Raw genomic sequence first — 17,149 nt, forward strand, 5'->3', positions numbered from 1 at the left:
TATTGATTAGATGAGGTCAAACAAAACTTAGTAATGTGGTTTTGAAAAATTTCCTGAGAGTCTTTGGAGTGAATCTGAATTTGTCCTCTCAAAAAAGAACTCTAGGAACATCAAACAGGTTTTTTTGTGCATATGTCTGTTGTTCTTTTGGCACTAGAAAAATCCTTTGGACAGTCAATGAGGAGGGACTATTTCACCTCTTTGTGTTCTCTGTCCCTATTAGGGTAGGGAATCAACCTTCTACAGTGCTGTCATGAAATATATCTAGAAACGGATTTGCTGGTAAGTCTACTTTCATAGTTTTCACCTCATACATCAATAGACCATAACGATACTTAATTAACAAAAACTTAACAAGTAGGTAATCATAGTTTAAAAAATGTGAAATGCCCATGTCCTTCTGACATGTTTCAGCACATTTTGGGACAAATGGTCTCACTTTTAACAATCAATAAAATATTTTCTCTAAATTTTTGTCTCTTTTTTGCTCCAATTGTTTGCATCTCATAAAAAATAAAACTTGATGTAACATTATGCATGCAAATTGTGTTTTATGTGCGACCATGACCTATTCTAGAAGCACAGAGTCAGAATTATACTGGTGCATGGAGACAAACTGAAAATGTAAAAATTCAATGGCAAAATTGCTGTCTTTTTCTACTCATTCACAAATAGTTAATGAATGTTATTAAATATGTACAGCAAAATGGAAGGCGTTTCAAATAGAAATCATGCTTCAAAAAACAGTCAAATTAAAAATTATAATATATCCCTCCAGGTGTGACACTTGACATTTGCAGAGTGTCAAACCCCCCAGAAAATGTATAGATATGGCCGAAATAGCTCAGTTGGGAGAGCGTTAGACTCAAGATCTAAAGGTCCCGGGTTTCGGCAAAATGCTTTTTCTTCACCGTTTACATTTTAAGGAGATATTAAACAAAGCACATGGACTGATCATGATCAAAAGGCCTAAAAATCTTAACTATCTACAGAAAACAAAATGTTAAAAATTTGAGAAACGGTAACTTTTTCCTTTTGAACACATGAATGTTTTTTAGTAATTTTTCCTCTATTTTGTTTTATTTCAGATTGACTTAGCTGTAAGAGGATTAAAAGGTAACCTGATAGCTGAAACAGACAGCACTTATCAGACACTAGCTGAATGATTATAGTCAGCTTGTTTGACTTTGAAACACTGAGGCATTACTGAGACAAATGTCCTTAAAAAATATGCTGTGGACAAAATCAAAAAGGCAAAAAACACAAGCTCCACACAGGTCCGTCATCTTTAATTTGAAATATAGGAGGTTTCTACTTTAATGGTGAGACAAAGCATCTACATATTTGACATTGCTCCAGTGAGTAGAGCCCACTTAAAAATGTATGGGTTGCTTGTCTCTGCAAGCAAAAGCTGGGCACTAAACTGGCATACTTGCAATGCTGGATGGTTCAGAGTGAAAACACCTATAGGCTGACAATAGTAATTGCAGGTGTTGATTAACTCATTGTGCAAAATAATTTCTAAAATGTGGTCACTTTGGGAGGTTTTCTGCTGTTTTGGTACTCTGCAAATTTCATCTGCAAGGTATTCCTGCAAAATCTGCATTGCAAAACCCAAATAGGGCTCTTCCTTTTAAAGCCCTGCTGTGTGGCCAAACAGTAGTTTCTGAAGAAATGTGGTGCATCACCGCATTTGTGAGAAATCTAACATTTCTAATATCCAAACAAAATAAATGGAGGTTTAAAAATTAATGCAGACGAAAAGTACGCATATAAAAAATGTTATTTATTGACTTTTTTGGGGTGGTGTGACAAGTTTTTAATCACAAGGGATGGTAACATTTCTGCTGACTAGCATGGAAGGAGTTAAGTTCCAATTGCATATTGAAGTCAGGATGGCCGAGCGGTCTAAGGCGCTGCGTTCAGGTCGCAGTCTTCCCTGGAGGCGTGGGTTCAAATCCCACTTCTGACATCAACATTTAATTTCAAGAAACTTTATCTTCATTTATTGATTAGATGAGGTCAAACAAAACTTAGTAATGTGGTTTTGAAAAATTTCCTGAGAGTCTTTGGAGTGAATCTGAATTTGTCCTCTCAAAAAAGAACTCTAGGAACATCAAACAGGTTTTTTTGTGCATATGTCTGTTGTTCTTTTGGCACTCGAAAAATCCTTTGGACAGTCAATGAGGAGGGACTATTTCACCTCTTTGTGTTCTCTGTCCCTATTAGGGTAGGGAATCAACCTTCTACAGTGCTGTCATGAAATATATCTAGAAACGGATTTGCTGGTAAGTCTACTTTCATAGTTTTCACCTCATACATCAATAGACCATAACGATACTTAATTAACAAAAACTTAACAAGTAGGTAATCATAGTTTAAAAAATGTGAAATGCCCATGTCCTTCTGACATGTTTCAGCACATTTTGGGACAAATGGTCTCACTTTTAACAATCAATAAAATATTTTCTCTAAATTTTTGTCTCTTTTTTGCTCCAATTGTTTGCATCTCATAAAAAATAAAACTTGATGTAACATTATGCATGCAAATTGTGTTTTATGTGCGACCATGACCTATTCTAGAAGCACAGGGTCAGAATTATACTGGTGCATGGAGACAAACTGAAAATGTAAAAATTCAATGGCAAAATTGCTGTCTTTTTCTACTCATTCACAAATAGTTAATGAATGTTATTAAATATGTACAGCAAAATGGAAGGCGTTTCAAATAGAAATCATGCTTCAAAAAACAGTCAAATTAAAAATTATAATATATCCCTCCAGGTGTGACACTTGACATTTGCAGAGTGTCAAACCCCCCAGAAAATGTATAGATATGGCCGAAATAGCTCAGTTGGGAGAGCGTTAGACTGAAGATCTAAAGGTCCCTGGTCCAATCCCGGGTTTCGGCAAAATGCTTTTTCTTCACCGTTTACATTTTAAGGAGATATTAAACAAAGCACATGGACTGATCATGATCAAAAGGCCTAAAAATCTTAACTATCTACAGAAAACAAAATGTTAAAAATTTGAGAAACGGTAACTTTTTCCTTTTGAACACATGAATGTTTTTTAGTAATTTTTCCTCTATTTTGTTTTATTTCAGATTGACTTAGCTGTAAGAGGATTAAAAGGTAACCTGATAGCTGAAACAGACAGCACTTATCAGACACTAGCTGAATGATTATAGTCAGCTTGTTTGACTTTGAAACACTGAGGCATTACTGAGACAAATGTCCTTAAAAAATATGCTGTGGACAAAGTCAAAAAGGCAAAAAACACAAGCTCCACACAGGTCCGTCATCTTTAATTTGAAATATAGGAGGTTTCTACTTTAATGGTGAGACAAAGCATCTACATATTTGACATTGCTCCAGTGAGTAGAGCCCACTTAAAAATGTATGGGTTGCTTGTCTCTGCAAGCAAAAGCTGGGCACTAAACTGGCATACTTGCAATGCTGGATGGTTCAGAGTGAAAACACCTATAGGCTGACAATAGTAATTGCAGGTGTTGATTAACTCATTGTGCAAAATAATTTCTAAAATGTGGTCACTTTGGGAGGTTTTCTGCTGTTTTGGTACTCTGCAAATTTCATCTGCAAGGTATTCCTGCAAAATCTGCATTGCAAAACCCAAATAGGGCTCTTCCTTTCAAAGCCCTGCTGTGTGGCCAAACAGTAGTTTCTGCAGAAATGTGGTGCATCACCGCATTTGTGAGAAATCTAACATTTCTAATATCCAAACAAAATAAATGGAGGTTTAAAAATTAATGCAGACGAAAAGTATGCATATAAAAAATGTTATTTATTGACTTTTTTGGGGTGGTGTGACAAGTTTTTAATCACAAGGGATGGTAACATTTCTGCTGACTAGCATGGAAGGAGTTAAGTTCCAATTGCATATCGGAGTCAGTATGGCTGAGAGGTCTAAGGCGCTGCGTTCAGGTCGCAGTCTCCCCTGGAGGCGTGGGTTCAAATCCCACTTCTGACATCAACATTTATCTTCATTTATTGATTAGATGAGGTCAAACAAAACTTAGTAATGTGGTTTTGAAAAATTTCCTGAGAGTCTTTGGAGTGAATCTGAATTTGTCCTCTCAAAAAAGAACTCTAGGAACATCAAACAGGTTTTTTTGTGCATATGTCTGTTGTTCTTTTGGCACTAGAAAAATCCTTTGGACAGTCAATGAGGAGGGACTATTTCACCTCTTTGTGTTCTCTGTCCCTATTAGGGTAAGGAGTCAACCTTCTACAGTGCTGTCATGAAATATATCTAGAAACGGATTTGCTGGTAAGTCTACTTTCATAGTTTTCACCTCATACATCAATAGACCATAACGATACTTAATTAACAAAAACTTAACAAGTAGGTAATCATAGTTTAAAAAATGTGAAATGCCCATGTCCTTCTGACATGTTTCAGCACATTTTGGGACAAATGGTCTCACTTTTAACAATCAATAAAATATTTTCTCTAAATTTTTGTCTCTTTTTTGCTCCAATTGTTTGCATCTCATAAAAAATAAAACTTGATGTAACATTATGCATGCAAATTGTGTTTTATGTGCGACCATGACCTATTCTAGAAGCACAGGGTCAGAATTATACTGGTGCATGGAGACAAACTGAAAATGTAAAAATTCAATGGCAAAATTGCTGTCTTTTTCTACTCATTCACAAATAGTTAATGAATGTTATTAAATATGTACAGCAAAATGGAAGGCGTTTCAAATAGAAATCATGCTTCAAAAAACAGTCAAATTAAAAATTATAATATATCCCTCCAGGTGTGACACTTGACATTTGCAGAGTGTCAAACCCCCCAGAAAATGTATAGATATGGCCGAAATAGCTCAGTTGGGAGAGCGTTAGACTGAAGATCTAAAGGTCCCTGGTCCAATCCCGGGTTTCGGCAAAATGCTTTTTCTTCACCGTTTACATTTTAAGGAGATATTAAACAAAGCACATGGACTGATCATGATCAAAAGGCCTAAAAATCTTAACTATCTACAGAAAACAAAATGTGAAAAATTTGAGAAACGGTAACTTTTTCCTTTTGAACACATGAATGTTTTTTAGTAATTTTTCCTCTATTTTGTTTTATTTCAGATTGACTTAGCTGTAAGAGGATTAAAAGGTAACCTGATAGCTGAAACAGACAGCACTTATCAGACACTAGCTGAATGATTATAGTCAGCTTGTTTGACTTTGAAACACTGAGGCATTACTGAGACAAATGTCCTTAAAAAATATGCTGTGGACAAAGTCAAAAAGGCAAAAAACACAAGCTCCACACAGGTCCGTCATCTTTAATTTGAAATATAGGAGGTTTCTACTTTAATGGTGAGACAAAGCATCTACATATTTGACATTGCTCCAGTGAGTAGAGCCCACTTAAAAATGTATGGGTTGCTTGTCTCTGCAAGCAAAAGCTGGGCACTAAACTGGCATACTTGCAATGCTGGATGGTTCAGAGTGAAAACACCTATAGGCTGACAATAGTAATTGCAGGTGTTGATTAACTCATTGTGCAAAATAATTTCTAAAATGTGGTCACTTTGGGAGGTTTTCTGCTGTTTTGGTACTCTGCAAATTTCATCTGCAAGGTATTCCTGCAAAATCTGCATTGCAAAACCCAAATAGGGCTCTTCCTTTCAAAGCCCTGCTGTGTGGCCAAACAGTAGTTTCTGAAGAAATGTGGTGCATCACCGCATTTGTGAGAAATCTAACATTTCTAATATCCAAACAAAATAAATGGAGGTTTAAAAATTAATGCAGACGAAAAGTACGCATATAAAAAATGTTATTTATTGACTTTTTTGGGGTGGTGTGAAAAGTTTTTAATCACAAGGAATGGTAACATTTCTGCTGACTAGCATGGAAGGAGTTAAGTTCCAATTGCATATCGAAGGACGATACCAGATGATCACAGCCGCAACAAAATCTCCCCCCAGGACGGACGTCTTTCCAGCGGGACGAGACTGCAGCTCGAGACCTGGTGAGAAAATATATCATCTTACCTAACCTTCTGTATTCACGTCCGGCTGGGAGGAGATAGTTGGCTGTCTTCTCTGAACCCTTAAACTGACCACGTTTGAAAGTCCTGAGCCTACGGACCCGGTCAGGTATATAATTCCTTAATTGTCTGTGTGTATTATCCGGTCTAACCAATTCGGAGGGTGTATCTAGAATCCATCTAGTATCTGATAAAAACTATTTCATACTGCACTAGGGCTACTAGAAGCATACAGAGCAGAGTGCAAAGGGGCTGTTTCCACTGAGTTATCACCCTGGTTCCGACCTTAGACGGTCGAAGAAGTTATATATATATATCAGATATATACATATAGGTGCTCACGTCCGGCCATACGCCCACGGTATAAACTGGGCCCGGTGACGTGAATGACACGGTATATACATTTTTAAGGAAAGAGGTGATTACTAATTTTTCCCCCTCTGCTGAAATATCAACCACCTATCTAGAAGTGATTACCACTATTTACTATACCTAAAGTGACAAAAAGCCCAGCCCTAGTTGCCTTGGTAACAAAAGAACAGTGAAAGGGATAAGGAATACATTCATAATAGTTTTTTTTTATGTTTGAAGTATTGATGCATTGTTGTGACACGCCTGTCCGCAGCTCTCATATTGAATATACTGCCATACTGGTTAGACTGCTATTTCAGCTGCATTTCCTGAATGCAAAGTGTTTAATAATCACGCTACATTATCTGTATTCAGTCCGGAGGATATAAAATATAAAATGTAATAAGTTGTTTTATAGTATACACACAGTAACCCTTCAAGCATATTTATAATTACGGTAATCTAAAAGTTTAATTGTCTGCCTTATCTGCTTTGCCTCTCTGCTTTGCTGTTTTGGTTGTTTGCATACGTGATTGTTACCTCAGCCAGCCTGAAAAGGAAAAAAATATAGATAGGGAGACGTACTGAGCAAATTCTCTGTGACTCTGGTTCCGGTCCTGCTCTCGGCTTGACCGATGATCGCAGAAGTCTGAACTGTGTCTCTCCCAGTGGGCAAGTGGGAGTAGGGGCTTGATTACTCTCAGTGATTTTCCAACCTCTAAGTGGTTGGTAACTTCTTGCGGGTTTCCCACCGGACATCATCTGGCTAAGATGATGGTGTTTTAGCTGCAGCATAGGTTCATAAGTTATATGGGTGGAAGGGTAATTTCAATTACCGTGTTGATGTGACTGAGTGATTGCTCTCTCCCTGAAAAGTATGGTTTGCCCAGGTGTAGATTTTTCACCTCTACAAATCAGGCTGGCATATGGATAGGTAAATTGCGAATTGTTTTGGTGTCAAGGATTCGCAGTATTTGATGTCAGTACCAGTTTTAAATTCATTGTCTTTTGTCTTTTGTAGTGTGTATAATTTGCAGGAGGCGTACTAGCATGTGGTTAAAATTTTTGAATGCATTCTATGTGTGTATACATATATATGTTGTGAAATTAGAGAATTGGATAAACTGGTTTTGTTCTGCATACTATAATTATAAGGTTAGTTGGTTCAGGTAGAAAGAGAATTACTTGAATGGTAATTGCTTGATTTGTACAGATATCTCTGTGAGATCCGAGGTCTATTGTTACTTTTTAGTTATTGTTTTACTAATGTCACTACATTTCTCTATGAGATGGTTTTCTTTGAAAGGTTTTAGAGCGAAAGTTTTGAGGAAACAGAAATTTTAACAATTTATAAGGTATTTTTATACTACGCAGTTTCTGGATACACAAGATTTGTGAAATACTCTGGTGTTAGTTGTTGGTTAATTCCCTATATTACTGTGTTCAAGATAGCTAGACATCACTATGTTCACTGAAGACCCCTTTACTCGGACATAAGGAGTACATACAGCTTTTACAGTCACATATCCAACTGTTCATAACCCCGTGAGAATTTGTTTCAAGACGCCCACATACATATGTTTTTCAGATATACTCAGAATTCAGATGATAGAATGGGTGGGAGCAGTCAGTCAATATCTATAAGACAGATATGACCCATAGTGGAGTGAGAAAGAAAATGTACGTTAAGAAACCCTCTGATCACGAGGGGAGGAGCATTAGATAAGAAGGGATAGAAGAATGTGTTAATGAGTGGAGAGCAGCGTCCCAGCCTCAGGTATTATGAGGTGTTACAGGACCCTGAAGCATTTTATAAGATGGCAGAGGAAGTTAGGAAAAAAGGCATGAGGAGAGGAATATAACAAGATTGCTGAATTTTGTGCAAAACAAATATTTACACAGGAAGATGTCAGTTGCAATATCTGCATTACATTCATTTATACATCTATATACATTCCCGATGACTGGACGTGTGCCAGCTGTCAAACGCAGAATGCAGAATATCGTGAGACTTGTTCTGACTGTCAGATGACCAACCCAAAGAGCCGTACCTTCTTTCCAACTATTTATATAGACGGCACGTCTTGTGCTACATCCTGTCCAGCATCCATTATAGTTTTATTAATTAATGTAATTTATGAAAAGAATAATGAAGAAAAAGATGAATATGACATGGAGGTATATAAGTAAACAGAACCGGAGGAGACAGGAAATAAATAGCTCAGACTGATAATCTACAGTATTTATCGTTATATGGTGAGGGGACATAATTATCATCATCATCTTTTAAGCCTCAAAGCTCATACTTTTATACACAATCTACTACATGCAAGGACTCCTGGAAATGCCAGGAGACAGATACCCTAGTAAACAGCTCGCCCCCCCCCACAAAAATACAGTAGAGAAACAACATCTCTCACCCAGACAGAGGTTGAGGATACTCCTCTCAAATTCCTGGTGGGTCCCGATGCAATCAGAAGATTGATCAGGGACATTGATCTACTTGCTGAAGAAGTATGTAGTCTTTTTTTTTTTTTTTTTTTTTACAGGACACATCTGTAGATCATGTGGGCGTTGAACTAATGGCACTGATCCCAGACTCAATATTGGCAGGCTGAAAATCCAGTTTGTAAAGGTGGGGCCGAAGCCAGTAGCCCTGCTGCCAAGGAAATTGCAATATTCATCCTATTTCACCCTCCATTTCATAATTTGCAATTATTTCTATGAAGTTATGGATAATACATGACTTATGTGCTGTCAATGAAGTTATAGTACTGAACACATCTATGGTACCAAATCCACACACTATGTTTTTTTTTATCAATTCTATTTATTTTTCTATGGTTTACGGTGATTGACCTGGCCAATGCTTTCTTCAGTTTATTTCTACATGCTGCAAGCCAGTACCTGTTTGTTTTCACATGAGGGCCAGCAATATATTTGGATTATGATGCCTCAAGGGGCACAGTATAGCCTCTCTATGTTCACCCGAGCCATGACCACGGTCCTGGAGCCCTGGAAGAGGATACATCCCACAGCCACTTCGTTTTACAATATATATGGATGACCTCTTCCCCTGACTGAAGACAGCCAAGCCAATACTGCTCTTCTACACATGCAACCTTTTTATAATTATTTCAAGACTTTCCAAGAAGGTAATCAGTGTGTTTTATATACTAAATTGCAATCACATTTTCACAGCTCTAGGACTGCCAGGCTATACCGAACTGTTTTGTCTGTTTGTCATGAAGAAGCCTGACCATGTAAATGGAGTCCTAACACAGCTTCACGGAGGAAGACAATGCCCTCCTGGCTTCTACTCTCCAAGACTTGACCAAGTGGCTCGTGGAGTCCCAACTTGCATGAGAACCGTGTTTGCAACCCACCTGTGCTGGACAAAGCTTCTGATATTTTTATGGGTCACCAGTTGAAGATCCTGGCCCAAAGCACCTGTCTGCAATGCCCTACTCTGCTCCCGGACGTCACCATCTCCAGATGTGCTGTCCATAATTCAGCTACTCTTCTACCTCTGCCAAAGGGGGGAGGAAGATGGAGGATGAAAACCACATCTCTGACACATTAGTGGAAGAGGTAGTCGACTCTGAAATGGCTGAACGCGATTGTCTTGCTGTCATGAGGCAAGAGAACACCTGGAAGATCCTGACCTGATGCTCATTGTGGATAGACCAAGGTATGCAGACCAAGAAGGCCGTTCGCACACTGGTATAGCAGTAGCCACAGAAGTAACTTGCTGCCAGCAAAACCACTGCCTATATCCAAAAGGACTGCAGGCCTTGACAGAAGCATACGAGAGGTCCACTCAACATGAAGCTATCAAGATCAATCTGGAGAGAAAGAGACTTCATCACGGCTAACGGAACGCCGGTCAGACACCACAAAGCCATGCAAGAATTAATGGAGTCCTTGTTGATGCCAGGAAGAGTTGCGGTGGTAAAAGTAAAAGCACACACACTGGAGACACTTCAAGGGAAGCAGTGGGCAACAGGCTAGCTGAAGTAACAGCAAAAGAAGCAGCAGTAATACCGGTTGACACGGAAACAGAGGAAAAGGAATAACACTCCAGAAACAAGTATCCAAGGAAGAAAAGAAGAAATGGACCTAAGATGAAGTTATACAGGATGAAATACACCTAAGGATGAACAAGGAAAATTTAAGGCCTCGAACAAAACTTTACATACTTGATGCTATACAGGAAACAGGGGTCATAGCATAAGAGTTTAGTCTTTCCCTTGGGTCACATACACGCACAAGTATAATTGCCTATATGTAGACTAAGTTTAAAAACATGTGACTAAAATGCATTTTCGAGTCTTTTCATCCATCCCAGATCCTGAGGACATAGGAGCCCACCAGATCCTGCCCGGTGACTGAGTCCTCATCACCAAGAGGTTCAACAGACGTACCCTTGAACCTAGAGATGACAGCCTGTTCCAAGTCCTGTCAACTATCGCAGCAGTCCATGGGTCCTCGCTTCCCACTGCAAGGAGATGCCGGATCCAGAGTCCAGTAGCGGCTGCCACTCTTCATCCATCTGGCACTTATCCTTCTCCTAGCTCAAGGGGTAGTCAATCACCAAGGGGTAGTCACTCATGAGAAGGGCATACTGACTTTCTGGTATAATGTCTCCACCCCAAGAGTAACATATCAATTTGACTACTGTCTCACAATAAGAATGTCCAGGCCCCATGGCACAGTTTCATATCAGGTTTAATACACAATTCATCTGTGTCACTACTGCTGAAATAGGGGAAGGTTCAAACTGGGAGGATTAGTCTCTTGTTGGGTGGCACACTGGTGAAAGTGACTGGAGACATCAACCAGCCCAGGCCCTACAGCGAAGGGACAAATGGGGAATAAGCCTATTAAGTCGCATGACCCTGTCCAAAGCCCATTTTAAGGGTCAGAGTGGCCTTCCAGATTCAATACTCCCTGTCACTGCCACTCACTGCCCCAAGGAGGGATGCATAGTTCTGTACCTTACTATTGACAACCCTTCAGAGTATGAGCAAGGGTTATATGTACTAGGCTCAAGTACTAAACTTGGGAGGGAAAATGGTGACACAAAAGGTAAATTTTGGCTAAGAAGCATAGATACCAGTGGGGGCACACAGGGAGCACCTGACAAATTCAAAGTCGAGAACGAGACAATAGTTGTGTTTAAACCCACCATCCCCGCAAATAAGAATGCAAAGCGGATAAACTATTTATACAATAATCAACAACGGTTTATAAAATACACTGGGGATGCCATGAAGGCAATTATTGACCCATTAAGTTTGCAAAAGTTATTTTATGTCCTTTGATCATATTTTCTTTAATTCTATGCTGCATAGTGCCATGCCTTAAGAAAATGATGATGAAAACTATGGAAACCACAGTGATGACCATGCATGCCGATTTTGAAGATCCCCTGTATGAAAGATGTCCCAATGAAAACATGCAAGCACCACCTCCGGAATATGCCTGCTTGAAGCAAGCCAATGAGGGAAAGTCCAGGATCTGACTTCCTCCTGTGCAAAGTCCGTTAGGAGGGGGTCCATCTACTAGAGATGGGTCGTCTCGTATATACGGTGAAGATTAGTTAGTTAGGTTCCAGCAATGTTGAGATAGGTAGGCTGGGAGGACAGATCGATAGGTTCGACGAGATTAGGATTTTGATTTTGCATATCTCCAAAGGAGGGACTGTTAAGGGAAGAATATATGGCACATGAATATATACAAGAATCAAAACTGTATCACTATATGGACGCTTTGCTGGATATTGGGATCATGTTGCTTTAAGATACTTCTGATTTTCTTATATTTTCTTATATTTTCTTAGAGTTGTTTCTGTATGGTATCATTCACCTAAGCTTCACCAAATATTGAATAAACTGGGTGGACCAGGGTAAGCCAAGCTAGAAAACAATACTTGTGTATATAAGTATTGTTTAGCAATGTGGGAGCAGTAAACGGTAACCCAGAAGTGTACATAATGATTGTGTAGCGACCTGAGAAAAGCAAATAGTAACTGGAAATATGTCCATGATGTAACTGATGATGTAGCTCAAATTCTGTTATAAAAGCTGTACACGTTTGATTAAAGACAGAGAAGAATCATACTGACACGATACCCTCTTGTCTTGTGTATTCTTTCCTCGAGTATACGTATACCTTGTGCCAAAGCTACAATTCGGCCACAGACAATTAAGACGGGTCGCACCTTAGTGTGACAGAATCATCACTTGCAATGCTGGATGGTTCAGAGTGAAAACACCTATAGGCTGACAATAGTAATTGCAGGTGTTGATTAACTCATTGTGCAAAATAATTTCTAAAATGTGGTCACTTTGGGAGGTTTTCTGCTGTTTTGGTACTCTGCAAATTTCATCTGCAAGGTATTCCTGCAAAATCTGCATTGCAAAACCCAAATAGGGCTCTTCCTTTCAAAGCCCTGCTGTGTGGCCAAACAGTAGTTTCTGAAGAAATGTGGTGCATCACCGCATTTGTGAGAAATCTAACATTTCTAATATCCAAACAAAATAAATGGAGGTTTAAAAATTAATGCAGACGAAAAGTACGCATATAAAAAATGTTATTTATTGACTTTTTTGGGGTGGTGTGACAAGTTTTTAATCACAAGGAATGGTAACATTTCTGCTGACTAGCATGGAAGGAGTTAAGTTCCAATTGCATATCGAAGCGGTCTAAGGCAAGCGGTCTAAGGCGAGCGGTCTAATACCGAGCGGTCTAAGGTGCTGCGTTCAGGTCGCAGTCTCCCCTCGAGGCGTGGGTTCAAATCCCACTTCTGACATTTAATTTCAAGAAACTTTATCTTCATTTATTGATTAGATGAGGTCAAACAAAACTTAGTAATGTGGTTTTGAAAAATTTCCTGAGAGTCTTTGGAGTGAATCTGAATTTGTCCTCTCAAAAAAGAACTCTAGGAACATCAAACAGATTTTTTGTGCATATGTCTGTTGTTCTTTTGGCACTAGAAAAATCCTTTGGACAGTCAATGAGGAGGGACTATTTCACCTCTTTGTGTTCTCTGTCCCTATTAGGGTAGGGAATCAACCTTCTACAGTGCTGTCATGAAATATATCTAGAAACGGATTTGCTGGTAAGTCTACTTTCATAGTTTTCACCTCATACATCAATAGACCATAACGATACTTAATAAACAAAAACTTAACAAGTAGGTAATCATAGTTTAAAAAATGTGAAATGCCCATGTCATTCTGACATGTTTCAGCACATTTTGGGACAAATGGTCTCACTTTTAACAATCAATAAAATATTTTCTCTAAATTTTTGTCTCTTTTTTGCTCCAATTGTTTGCATCTCATAAAAAATAAAACTTGATGTAACATTATGCATGCAAATTGTGTTTTATGTGCGACCATGACCTATTCTAGAAGCACAGGGTCAGAATTATACTGGTGCATGGAGACAAACTGAAAATGTAAAAATTCAATGGCAAAATTGCTGTCTTTTTCTACTCATTCACAAATAGTTAATGAATGTTATTAAATATGTACAGCAAAATGGAAGGCGTTTCAAATAGAAATCATGCTTCAAAAACAGTCAAATGAAAAATTATAATATATCCCTCCAGGTGTGACACTTGACATTTGCAGAGTGTCAAACCCCCCAGAAAATGTATAGATATGGCCGAAATAGCTCAGTTGGGAGAGCGTTAGACTGAAGATCTAAAGGTCCCTGGTCCAATCCCGGGTTTCGGCAAAATGCTTTTTCTTCACCGTTTACATTTTAAGGAGATATTAAACAAAGCACATGGACTGATCATGATCAAAAGGCCTAAAAATCTTAACTATCTACAGAAAACAAAATGTTAAAAATTTGAGAAACGGTAACTTTTTCCTTTTGAACACATGAATGTTTTTTAGTAATTTTTCCTCTATTTTGTTTTATTTCAGATTGACTTAGCTGTAAGAGGATTAAAAGGTAACCTGATAGCTGAAACAGACAGCACTTATCAGACACTAGCTGAATGATTATAGTCAGCTTGTTTGACTTTGAAACACTGAGGCATTACTGAGACAAATGTCCTTAAAAAATATGCTGTGGACAAAGTCAAAAAGGCAAAAAACACAAGCTCCACACAGGTCCGTCATCTTTAATTTGAAATATAGGAGGTTTCTACTTTAATGGTGAGACAAAGCATCTACATATTTGACATTGCTCCAGTGAGTAGAGCCCACTTAAAAATGTATGGGTTGCTTGTCTCTGCAAGCAAAAGCTGGGCACTAAACTGGCGTACTTGCAATGCTGGATGGTTCAGAGTGAAAACACCTATAGGCTGACAATAGTAATTGCAGGTGTTGATTAACTCATTGTGCAAAATAATTTCTAAAATGTGGTCACTTTGGGAGGTTTTCTGCTGTTTTGGTACTCTGCAAATTTCATCTGCAAGGTATTCCTGCAAAATCTGCATTGCAAAACCCAAATAGGGCTCTTCCTTTCAAAGCCCTGCTGTGTGGCCAAACAGTAGTTTCTGAAGAAATGTGGTGCATCACCGCATTTGTGAGAAATCTAACATTTCTAATATCCAAACAAAATAAATGGAGGTTTAAAAATTAATGCAGACGAAAAGTACGCATATAAAAAATGTTATTTATTGACTTTTTTGGGGTGGTGTGACAAGTTTTTAATCACAAGGGATGGTAACATTTCTGCTGACTAGCATGGAAGGAGTTAAGTTCCAATTGCATATCGAAGTCAGGTTGGCCGAGCGGTCTAAGGCGCTGCGTTCAGTTCGCAGTCTTCCCTGGAGGCGTGGGTTCAAATCCCACTTCTGACATCAACATTTAATTTCAAGAAACTTTATCTTCATTTATTGATTAGATGAGGTCAAACAAAACTTAGTAATGTGGTTTTGAAAAATTTCCTGAGAGTCTTTGGAGTGAATCTGAATTTGTCCTCTCAAAAAAGAACTCTAGGAACATCAAACAGGTTTTTTTGTGCATATTTCTGTTGTTCTTTTGGCACTAGAAAAAGCCTTTGGACAGTCAATGAGGAGGGACTATTTCACCTCTTTGTGTTCTCTGTCCCTATTAGGGTAGGGAATCAACCTTCTAAAGTGCTGTCATGAAATATATCTAGAAACGGATTTGCTGGTAAGTCTACTTTCATAGTTTTCACCTCATACATCAATAGACCATAACGATACTTAATTAACAAAAACTTAACAAGTAGGTAATCATAGTTTAAAAAATGTGAAATGCCCATGTCCTTCTGACATGTTTCAGCACATTTTGGGACAAATGGTCTCACTTTTAACAATCAATAAAATATTTTCTCTAAATTTTTGTCTCTTTTTTGCTCCAATTGTTTGCATCTCATAAAAAATAAAACTTGATGTAACATTATGCATGCAAATTGTGTTTTATGTGCGACCATGACCTATTCTAGAAGCACAGGGTCAGAATTATACTGGTGCATGGAGACAAACTGAAAATGTAAAAATTCAATGGCAAAATTGCTGTCTTTTTCTACTCATTCACAAATAGTTAATGAATGTTATTAAATATGTACAGCAAAATGGAAGGCGTTTCAAATAGAAATCATGCTTCAAAAAACAGTCAAATGAAAAATTATAATATATCCCTCCAGGTGTGACACTTGACATTTGCAGAGTGTCAAACCCCCCAGAAAATATATAGATATGGCCGAAATAGCTCAGTTGGGAGAGCGTTAGACTGAAGATCTAAAGGTCCCTGGTCCAATCCCGGGTTTCGGCAAAATGCTTTTTCTTCACCGTTTACATTTTAAGGAGTTATTAAACAAAGCACATGGACTGATCATGATCAAAAGGCCTAAAAATCTTAACTAACTACAGAAAACAAAATGTTAAAAATTTGAGAAACGGTAACTTTTTCCTTTTGAACACATGAATGTTTTTTAGTAATTTTTCCTCTATTTTGTTTTATTTCAGATTGACTTAGCTGTAAGAGGATTAAAAGGTAACCTGATAGCTGAAACAGACAGCACTTATCAGACACTAGCTGAATGATTATAGTCAGCTTGTTTGACTTTGAAACACTGAGGCATTACTGAGACAAATGTCCTTAAAAAATATGCTGTGGACAAAGTCAAAAAGGCAAAAAACACAAGCTCCACACAGGTCCATCATCTTTAATTTGAAATATAGGAGGTTTCTACTTTAATGGTGAGACAAAGCATCTACATATTTGACATTGCTCCAGTGAGTAGAGCCCACTTAAAAATGTATGGGTTGCTTGTCTCTGCAAGCAAAAGCTGGGCACTAAACTGGCATACTTGCAATGCTGGATGGTTCAGAGTGAAAACACCTATAGGCTGACAATAGTAATTGCAGGTGTTGATTAACTCATTGTGCAAAATAATTTCTAAAATGTGGTCACTTTGGGAGGTTTTCTGCTGTTTTGGTACTCTGCAAATTTCATCTGCAAGGTATTCCTGCAAAATCTGCATTGCAAAACCCAAATAGGGCTCTTCCTTTCAAAGCCCTGCTGTGTGGCCAAACAGTAGTTTCTGAAGAAATGTGGTGCATCACCGCATTTGTGAGAAATCTAACATTTCTAATATCCAAACAAAATAAATGGAGGTTTAAAAATTAATGCAGACGAAAAGTACGCATATAAAAAATGTTATTTATTGACTTTTTTGGGGTGGTGTGACAAGTTTTTAATCACAAGGGATGGTAACATTTCTGCTGACTAGCATGGAAGGAGTTAAGTTCCAATTGCATATCGAAGTCAGGTTGGCCGAGCGGTCTAAG

At 38.2% G+C, this 17,149-nt stretch overlaps 5 non-coding genes across 5 annotated transcripts; all 5 read left to right on the top strand.

Moving 5' to 3' along the window:
* Positions 1-1,889: 1,889 nt before the first annotated feature.
* TRNAL-CAG (transfer RNA leucine (anticodon CAG)) lies at positions 1,890-1,972 on the top strand. The gene has a single exon. It is a non-coding gene; the product is annotated as a tRNA-Leu (tRNA).
* An 867-nt stretch (positions 1,973-2,839) lies between these two features.
* Positions 2,840-2,912, top strand: TRNAF-GAA (transfer RNA phenylalanine (anticodon GAA)). Its single transcript has one exon. It is a non-coding gene; the product is annotated as a tRNA-Phe (tRNA).
* Positions 2,913-4,841: 1,929 nt separating this feature from the next.
* TRNAF-GAA (transfer RNA phenylalanine (anticodon GAA)) lies at positions 4,842-4,914 on the top strand. Its single transcript has one exon. It is a non-coding gene; the product is annotated as a tRNA-Phe (tRNA).
* Positions 4,915-14,039: 9,125 nt separating this feature from the next.
* TRNAF-GAA (transfer RNA phenylalanine (anticodon GAA)) lies at positions 14,040-14,112 on the top strand. The gene has a single exon. It is a non-coding gene; the product is annotated as a tRNA-Phe (tRNA).
* Positions 14,113-16,057: 1,945 nt separating this feature from the next.
* TRNAF-GAA (transfer RNA phenylalanine (anticodon GAA)) lies at positions 16,058-16,130 on the top strand. The gene has a single exon. It is a non-coding gene; the product is annotated as a tRNA-Phe (tRNA).
* Positions 16,131-17,149: the final 1,019 nt, after the last annotated feature.

The sequence above is a fragment of the Dendrobates tinctorius genome, unplaced genomic scaffold (genome assembly GCF_039654945.1).
Source record: "Dendrobates tinctorius isolate UK_male_01 unplaced genomic scaffold, ASM3965494v1 ptg000350l, whole genome shotgun sequence".
In the NCBI taxonomy this organism is placed as follows: domain Eukaryota; kingdom Metazoa; phylum Chordata; class Amphibia; order Anura; family Dendrobatidae; genus Dendrobates; species Dendrobates tinctorius.